This window comes from Mauremys reevesii, linkage group 17, assembly GCF_016161935.1.
Source record: "Mauremys reevesii isolate NIE-2019 linkage group 17, ASM1616193v1, whole genome shotgun sequence".
NCBI classification, from domain to species: Eukaryota; Metazoa; Chordata; order Testudines; family Geoemydidae; genus Mauremys; species Mauremys reevesii.
In genome coordinates this window covers 11,210,972-11,219,537 of record NC_052639.1, presented here as the reverse complement: position 1 = coordinate 11,219,537, position 8,566 = coordinate 11,210,972, and the positions used below count along the sequence as shown (strand labels likewise).

Sequence of the window (8,566 nt, the reverse complement as noted above, 5' to 3'; positions counted from 1 at the left end):
CCATTCTGCACTTGCTCAGCCTGTAATTGAACAGATCCTGACCACTGTCCAGGCTGCCTGTGTATGGCTTCATGAGCCATGGCATCAAGGGGTAGGCTGGGTCCCCAGGATAACGACAGGCATTTCAACATCCCCAACTGTTATTTTCTGGTCTGGGAAGTAATTCCCTTGCTGCAGCCGTTTAAACAGAGTAGTGCTTCTGAATACGCGGCGTCATGAACCCTCCTGGCCATCCCGCGTGGATGTTTGTGAAACGTCCCTTGTGATCCACCAGTGCTTGCAGCACCATTGAAAAGTACCCCTTCCGGTTTACGTACTGGGTGCCCTGGTGCTGCGGTGCCAAGATAGGGATATGGGTTCCATCTATCGCCCCCCCACAGTTAGGGAATCCCATTGCAGCAAAGCCATCCACTATGGCCTGCACGTTTCCCAGAGTCACAACCTTTCGTAGCAGCAGCTTAGTGATTGCTTTGGCTACTTGCATCACAGCAGCCCCCACAGTAGATTTTCCAACTCCAAATTGATTCCCGACTGACCGGTAGCTGTCTGGCGTTGCAAGCTTCCACAGGGCTATCGCCACTCGCTTCTCTACTGTGAGGGCTGCTCTCATCTTGGTATTATGGCGTTTCAGGGCAGGGGCAAGCAAGTCACAAAGTTCCATGAAAGTGCCCTTACGCATGCGAAAGTTTCGCAGCCACTGGGAATCGTCCCACACCTGCAACACAATGCGGTCCCACCAGTCAGTGCTTGTTTCCTGGGCCCAAAATCGGCGTTCATTGTATAGTATCTGCCCCATTACCTTCAGGATCTCCACAGCGCGGGGGCGCGCGGTTTGAGATAATTCTGTGTCCACGTCCTCATCACTGTCATCGCCGCGCTGCCGTATCCGCCTCTTACTCGCCTCGGTTCGAAGTTCCTGGGTCAGCAAAAACTGAACGAGAGTGCGCGAGGATTTTAAAACAACCAAGATATCGGTATGGAGCTGAGCAGGGTCCATGCTTGCTGTGCTATGGCGTCTGCACGGTTCACCAAGCAAAAAGGCGCGAAACGGTTGTCTGCCGCTGTCAGGGAGGAGGGAGGGTGAGGCTGTACCCAGAACCACCCGCGAAAATGATTTTTGCCCCATCAGGCACTGGGATCTCAACCCGGAAATGCCAAGGGGCGGGGGAGGCTGTGGGAACTATGGGATAGCTACGGGATAGCTACCCACAGTGCAACGCTCCAGAAATCGACGCTAGCCTCGGACCATGGACGCACACCACCAATTTAATGTGTTTAGTGTGGCCGCGCGCACTCGAGTTTATAAAATCTGTTTTACAAAACCGGTTTATGCAAATTCAGAATAGTCCCGTAGTGTAGACGTACCCACAGTGTCCACCTTTTCCAAAGAAGTGCATGAAGTAGGCGCCCGTGTGGCTTAACGGATAAGGTGCCTGACTTTGAATCAAGAACTTGAGGGGTCAAGTCCCTTTGTGGTTGTGTTGATGCAGTTTTACCTTCGTGCTGAAAGTCCTGCTCCTTTCAAATCTGGAACCTCTTCTTGGCCGCTCAGGCCAATGCTCTGGCTTCAGCTAGAGCCCCGGGAAGGAGTTGGGGGTTGGATGTCACAAAGGCTGGGGCATGAGCCCCAGGTGCTTCCAGTCTAGCCTTTGCTATTCCTGAATTCCCAAAGGAAATGGACGGCTGCCCGGGCTAGCGTGTGGAGCAGTTTCCCTCTGTCCCTGTGCTTGAGGGGGGTTGCTACATAGCGCCTTGGGAGCCTGGATGTTTCTCTGCTTCTCACCAGCTGGAGAAAAGCCTCTTGGGATAACATCTCCTGCCCCACTGCAAAAGTGAGCATGGAGTATGGGAACGGTAAGAGGCCCCACCAGGGGGGCTGGCCCTGCTTTCCTACCGTCTACTGATGTTGGACACAGAGCATCAGCAGCCACCCCGCATGGTGGTCTGCGGGTGGCCTTCAGTGGGGGTTTGGCATGGCAGGGAGCAGGCTGGCCGGGAGTCTTGTTGCCTGTCTGCTGGCCACACATAGGCATGGTCCTGCCCTCGTCTAGCCCCGCCCTCAGTCGCTCTGTGGCTTATAAGCCTTCCCTCGGAGCTGTCAGCACCAGCCGCCTCTGCTCCAGGTGCCCAGAGGAGGAGAGGTGTGCTGGGCTCCAGCCTGGGACTCTGCCTCCCTCCTGCCTATCAAGCCTGGCCCTGGCACTGCTTTCTTCAAGTGCCATGTGAGCAAGAGGAAAAGTGTGGCTACAAGCACCAGACTTGTGGGCATCAGGTGAAGCAGTGAGAATCCCAACCACTAGAGCCACTTCTAAACCCCCACCAAAGACCTGGCTCTGGTGGGGAAAGGAGTTAACCAGCAGGAGGGAAATGACCCACTTTTGTATAGCTGGAGACAGGAAAGCACTTTGAGCACCAGATCTTTACCACCAGCTAACACAAGGTCCCACTGAGATTTGAACTCAGATTGCAGGATTCAGAGTCCTGAGTGCTGCCCGTTACACCATGGGACCAGCTTGTATTGGTCTCTCGGGACATTGGAGACTCTCACAGGGCTGGCTTGTGTAAGGGACTGTTGGCCCTTTACTAAAACTTAGTGGGGTTTGGTTGGCTAGTTCCCAGTCCCAATAGAAGGGGGAAGGGCCAATGGGAAATCAGGACCCTGAGACTGACAGGCCCCTGGGGCAATGGTCACCAACGGGTAGGGAACAACCAACGGGTAGGGAACAAGTGAGAATTTGTTAATGGAGAAAAATTCCTGGTGAAAATTGGCAAAGCTGTGCAGATTTTGAAAAGTTCCAGTAAATTTACACATGAAGATACAAACAGGGAGACAAACACGCACACAGAGAATGAGAAAATCACACACTGCACAGGCCCACACAGACATAACAAAAACCAAACCCACACAGCACACAGAGCCATATACACAAAAAGGAAAACCTCACAAAATATAGAAAGAACAAATCCACACCAAAAATACAGCAAAAGCCCACAACAGGAAACACAAAACCCACATATCAAAAGAATACAAAGCAAAAAACAATATTAATGCAAAAATCATACACACATCCATGCACACAGAACTATGCAAGACATCCACCAAAATCACACAGGACCCACATGCACATCAACGTGACTAGATGAAAACCACACCAGCATACAGCAAGCCAGGCAGGGTTTGAGTCTCACAGCGAAGAGGGTGAGCACACAGGTGGTTTGGGGAGCAAAGACTGAGAGGGAGTCAGGGGCAGTGCTCTGGGCTCTGCCTGACCCCTCCTGACACAGGCAGCTGGTGGAGGGCAGAGCCTGGTAGATCTGTGGAATCTGCCCTGCTCTCTGTAAAGCAAGGGGACCTCAGTGTTTTCTGAGCAGGAATTGTATTTTCTGCAGGGCAAACTGATTGGCAGAAGCCATTTGCTTAAAGGAAACTAGGGCTGCAGGTGAGGTTTGAACTCACAACCTCAGCATCACTCCACTCAGCACTGCTCTGTAAGTACTGGGCACTAACCCATTGCACCACTGGGCCCTGCTTTCAGGAGCTTGTCTCCATGTTTCATAGCTGGATTAGAGGAGTGGGGGGGTTGCATTAGCTAATACAAATCCATATGAAAGGCTGCAGAATGGCAGCAGCAGAGGTGGGGAGCCTCCTTCCATGTGAAAGAGCTGGTTCCCCCTTCCGTTGCTCAGGGGAAGGTTGGTGCTTTGAGCCCACCTGGTGCTGGAACATCTGATGGGTGAGATTAACGGGACTCAGGGAGGGGAAGGAAAGGGAGGGGAAGTCTTTTCTATCCCTGCCTAGCTCCACTAGTCTCCTGTGGCCCTTTCGGCTCCCTGATCCCCTGTTGGGCAGATGCAGAGACAAGCCCCCATAGGGGTGAGTCACCGAGAGGCTGTGTCCGTGGCGTGTGTGGGAGGGTTGGATGGGGCTCAAGGGAGAAGGTTGTGTGTGACAGTGCGTGGGGAGGGGAGGTGTGTTCCTTAGGATAGAAACAGAGGTGAAAGTAAGCTGGTACAAGCTGGTACGGCATAGCGGCAAGAGCCAATACGCCGTGCCGGACTGCACCGGCTTTTGCTGTGGGGATTGAAAGGGCTCTAGGCTCCCCGCCACAGCTGGCAGCCCAGAGCCCTTTAAACCCCCCACCCACGGCTCCGGCGGCCAGGCTGGGGCCGGATTTAAAGGGCTCTGGGCTGCTGCGGCTGCGGTCAGCCCAGAGCCCTTTGAATCCCGGCCGCGGCTCTGGTGGCTGGGCTGGGGCCAGAATTTAAAGGGCTACCTCTGCAGCTGGGAGGCCCTGGTTCATTTAAAGGCCCTTGGTCTCCCAGCCACAGCTGGTACTCCAGGGCCTTTAAATCTTGAGAGGCCACGCCCCCCCAGATGAGGCCACGCCCCTTCTGGATGAGGCCACGCCCCCTCGGGACTCCGGCAGTACCGGTAAGTCCTGTAAGTTACTTTCACCCCTGGATATAAATGATGGAAAACACAGGGGTAGTGACAGTGAAGCCCCGTGTCTGAGTGTTATGACTATGTGTGGTGTTGCCATTCACCTTCTCCTCCTATGGTCTCAGCTTTCATTGAATCCAGCATTTTTTCTCCTGTCATCATCCCAGAGGTGTCCCACATGCCTCAGCTACCGAGTGTCCCTCTTAGAGACGCTGAGGACTGGAACTGAATTCAGCTGCTGGGCAGCTCTGCTAGGTCTTTATTCATTTGCATAGGAAAATAGTGTTTAAATTCATTTCAAGCCCCCCTCAACTTCAGCGAACTCCTGAACATACTGGAGATGGGTGTGAAATCGATTTACATTTGAAAAAGTTTCTTTAAGTGACTCATTTGGAGTGGAACTAGGAACCCATTACCCTACAGGGAAACATTCACCCACTGAGCTATACTCTCAACAGAGAACATCCTGTATAGCCCAGAGCAGGAACAGTTTTTAACCTGGGGGTTAGTAAACTTTATCTCTATACAAACACCACAGCTTACAAACTCCCCACCCCCGCTCTGTGTCACCAGAGCACAACAACTCTCCTTGGAGCACACACAGCTCCCCAGCTCCCTGCCCATCAGTCTCCCCAGCATTGCTCCAATCCCTTAAAGCAGGGTCTCAACCTCAATTTACCTTAGGGCCAGGGCCAGTCCTCCAATCCTCCCAGTGGGCCAATAATGTCACTCATACCGCCCAGAACCAGCCCCCCAAAACTCCACCCCCCACCTGCCTAAGGCTCTGGGAGGGAGTTTGGGTGAGGGGAGGAGGTCTAGGGTGCAGGCCCTGGGCTGGGGCTGGGGATTGGGGTGCAGGAGGGGTGCAGCCTCTGGGGGGAGTTTGGGTGCAGAAGGGGTGAGAGGCTGGTCTCTGGAAGGGAGTTTGGGTGGGGGTGGGGTTCTGGGGTGCAGGCTCTGGGATGGAGTTTGCAGCACCGTAACATGGGCGAGGCGAGTGAGGCACTTGCCTCGGATGCAGAAAGTGGAGGGGCGCAGCTCTACCACGATCAGAGGCGCTTCGCTGCCACTTCTTCGGCGGCAGTTCGTCAGTGGGTCCTTCTCTCCGAGAGGACTCAGGGACCCACTGCTGAATTGCCACCGAAGGATGAATGAAGCGGCGGTGGCAATTCAGTGGCAGGTCCTTCCCTCCGACAGGGATCAAGGACCCGCAGCCAAAGAGCCTGGAGCTGGCCCTTGCCTCGGGCACAAAAATTCCTTGTACGGCTCTGGGAGTTTGGGTGTTGGGTGCAGGCTCTGGGCTGGGGCAGGGAGTAGGGGGAACAGGAGGAGGGGTGGGGGTGCAGGCTCTGGGAGGGACATTAGGGTGGGCAGGAGGGTGTGTGTGGAGGGAGAGGGTGCAGGCTGTGGGAGGGAGTTGGGGGCAGGTGTGTGTGGACCGGGCTGCAGGCTCTGGGAGGGAGTTTGCAGGGAGGAGGGGGTATGTGGGGAGGGGGTGGCGGTGCAGGCTCTGGGAGGGAGTCAGGCGCTTACCTGGGTCTCCAAGGTGGGGTGGGCTGGGGGGCCTCAACGTTCTGCTGCCCCCGGGCATCACCCCCGCAGTGTCCCATTGGCTGCAGGGGCTCGGGGTGGGGGCAGCGCATGGAGGCCCAGCCCCACCCTGCCCTGCCATGAGGAGGGGCCGACAGCCACTGGAGCGAGCAGGCAGATGCTGCTCAGCTCCGCTGCACTGCTGGGGCCCCTGGGGAGGAGCGCCTGGAGGCAGCAGGTGGGGCCAAGGGAGAGATCCGGTCCCCAAACTGCTGGAGCCCCACGGGCGAGATCTGGGGATCAGGACTGCCAGCCAGCCAAACACCTTTAAGAGGAGGCGTCCCTCTCCTGTCAAAAACTGATCTTCCTCCTTCAGTTCAGTGACAGCCTGAATTGTTCCTTATCCCGGCAGAGCCAGAGGATTGAAAGCAGCAACATCAAACCCGGTGTAGATCGCAGGAATGGACATAAACACTCCCTGGTGTCTGAGGAGATGTTCAGCTTTGCCCTTGGTCAACTACAAGGCCAAAGGGAAAGGAGGTGGCACCAAACACAGGTACAAGTACTAACAACAGTGGCTGCCTTTTACCAATAGATTTTAATCGGGGCAATAAGTTGAAACAAACCCCTGTTAAATCGAGGGCCGCCCAGAGGATTCCGGGGTCCAGGCTCTTCGGTGGCGGGGGCCCCGCTTTGGCGGTAAGTTAGCGGCGGAGAGTCCTTCCGTTCGGGACCCGCTGCCAAAGTGCCCCAAAGACCCACAGCGGGGGCCCCCCACCGCCGAATTACCGCCGAAGCGGGACCCGCCCCCGAAGTGCAGCCCCCACCACGGGCCTTTGGGGCACTTCAGTGGCGGGTCCCGGAACAGAAGGACCCCCCCCCGCCGAAGACCCGGCTGCACTCCGGCGGCAGGTTCCGCTTCGGCGGTAATTCGGTGGCGGGGGGGGTGTCCTTCTGTCCCAGAGAGGAAGGACCCCTGGCAGGCAAAGACCGGGAGCGAAGAAGCTCTGGGGGCCCGGGTCCCATGAGAGTTTTCCGGGGCCCCCGGAGCGAGTGAAGGACCCTGCTCCAGGGGCCCCGAAAAACTCTCGTGGGGGCCCCTGCTGGGCCTGGGGCAAATTGCCCCATTTGCCCCCCCCTCTGGGCGGGCCTGCATACAGGAGGCCTGTGATATGCAGGGGGTCAGATTAGATGCTCTAATGGTCTCTTCTGGCCATAAAGTCGACTAATTTCTGAAAAACTGAGTGTAGCATTGGGAGCAGCAGCGTCTGATGTTTTCCTGTCTAGCCGGCTTGCTTCCTAGAACGAACGCTCCTTGAGTGGGGTGATCCACAGGGAGTAGCTCAAACCTCCAAAGTGCCTGGCCAGGGGCAGGACATTAGCCCAGCAAGGGAGGGGTGTGGCAGTGGGGCCAGGATTTCATCCCATGATATCAAAATTCATTTTAGTAAAAGTATCAATGAATCAGTTTGCAGGATTTATATCAAGCATCCTAAAGTAGTTTACATGTTGCTCTAATTAAGAGATCATCTCTCTGCTGGAGAATGTTATCTTAGGATAAGGGTCTCCCGCTGCCGAAGCATTTATGGAAAAAATGTTGACGTGTGATATTTATTTTCAAAACCTAAGGCTTTGGTCCTCTCTCAATGTTCTGTTACGATGACTTTGTTTCTGTTCAAATTATCAGAATATATATCTAATAATTTTCTCAGCTGAATGTTGAAGCAGTAACGTAACAGATGTTTCCCAAACAGTTATTGACCTGAAGCATCGTGATTCGTTTAGAACAACTTATTGTTTGATTCAGCCAGTCAGATCAGTTCAGTTTATCCATAAAAACACATCCAGAGAAAGTTGACAATGGTGATGGAGAGAGGGTGGGTGAGAGGGGCTGAGCTGTTGTCTTAAATACTCTTTATGCATCTGATTAATTAGCACAGATTTAATTTAATATACATCTGGTTTAAAATTGGAAGAACTTTACTACTTACTCTCTACTTTCTCTTCATGTAAATTCAAGCATTGCACTATGCAAACTTGGGACAGCTATAATGTTAAAGAACCGGAATCTCTAAACAGGACTCAGGGAGGGCATTTGGATAAAAATCCCAGCACCTTCCCTCTTCTGACAATTGGGGAAGAGGAGTTCTCTGGGCTTCTCCCAGGGCATCGCCCTGATCCCACCCCTATATTTCATATTTACTGCTGATTGATAGATTTAACCCTCCAGTTGGTTTGGTGGCTTTAGCTGGTTTTGTCAAGCTCTGTTATTGTCTCTAATTCCTTCATCAGCACAGGGAAAATACAATGAATCAGCCTGGCTGATTCTCCTCTGTGTGTCATTAAAAATACAGTGAATTTAAAAGACACTATTATTGTTTATTTCTTGTTTGCACAGGTTCCATTCTGGGAGCTATGTATACAAGTCATTGTTAAACCTCAGGAACATCTGAGTTCAACTCCTTTAAAATAATGTTTGAACTATAAAGAAAATTAAACAGTGATTTCTTTTGAAATGTCAAGCTATTTTGCCCTTTTTCTAAAAAAATTCTCCGTGTCAACTAAGTCCTTGGATTGTTTGAAAACAAAATGTAT

At 53.3% G+C, this 8,566-nt stretch overlaps 1 non-coding gene across 1 annotated transcript; it reads right to left on the bottom strand.

The window, feature by feature from the left end:
* Nucleotides 1-2,438: 2,438 nt before the first annotated feature.
* TRNAQ-CUG lies at nt 2,439-2,510 on the bottom strand. The gene has a single exon. It is a non-coding gene; the product is annotated as a tRNA-Gln (tRNA).
* Between the last annotated feature and the right edge of the window lie 6,056 nt (nt 2,511-8,566).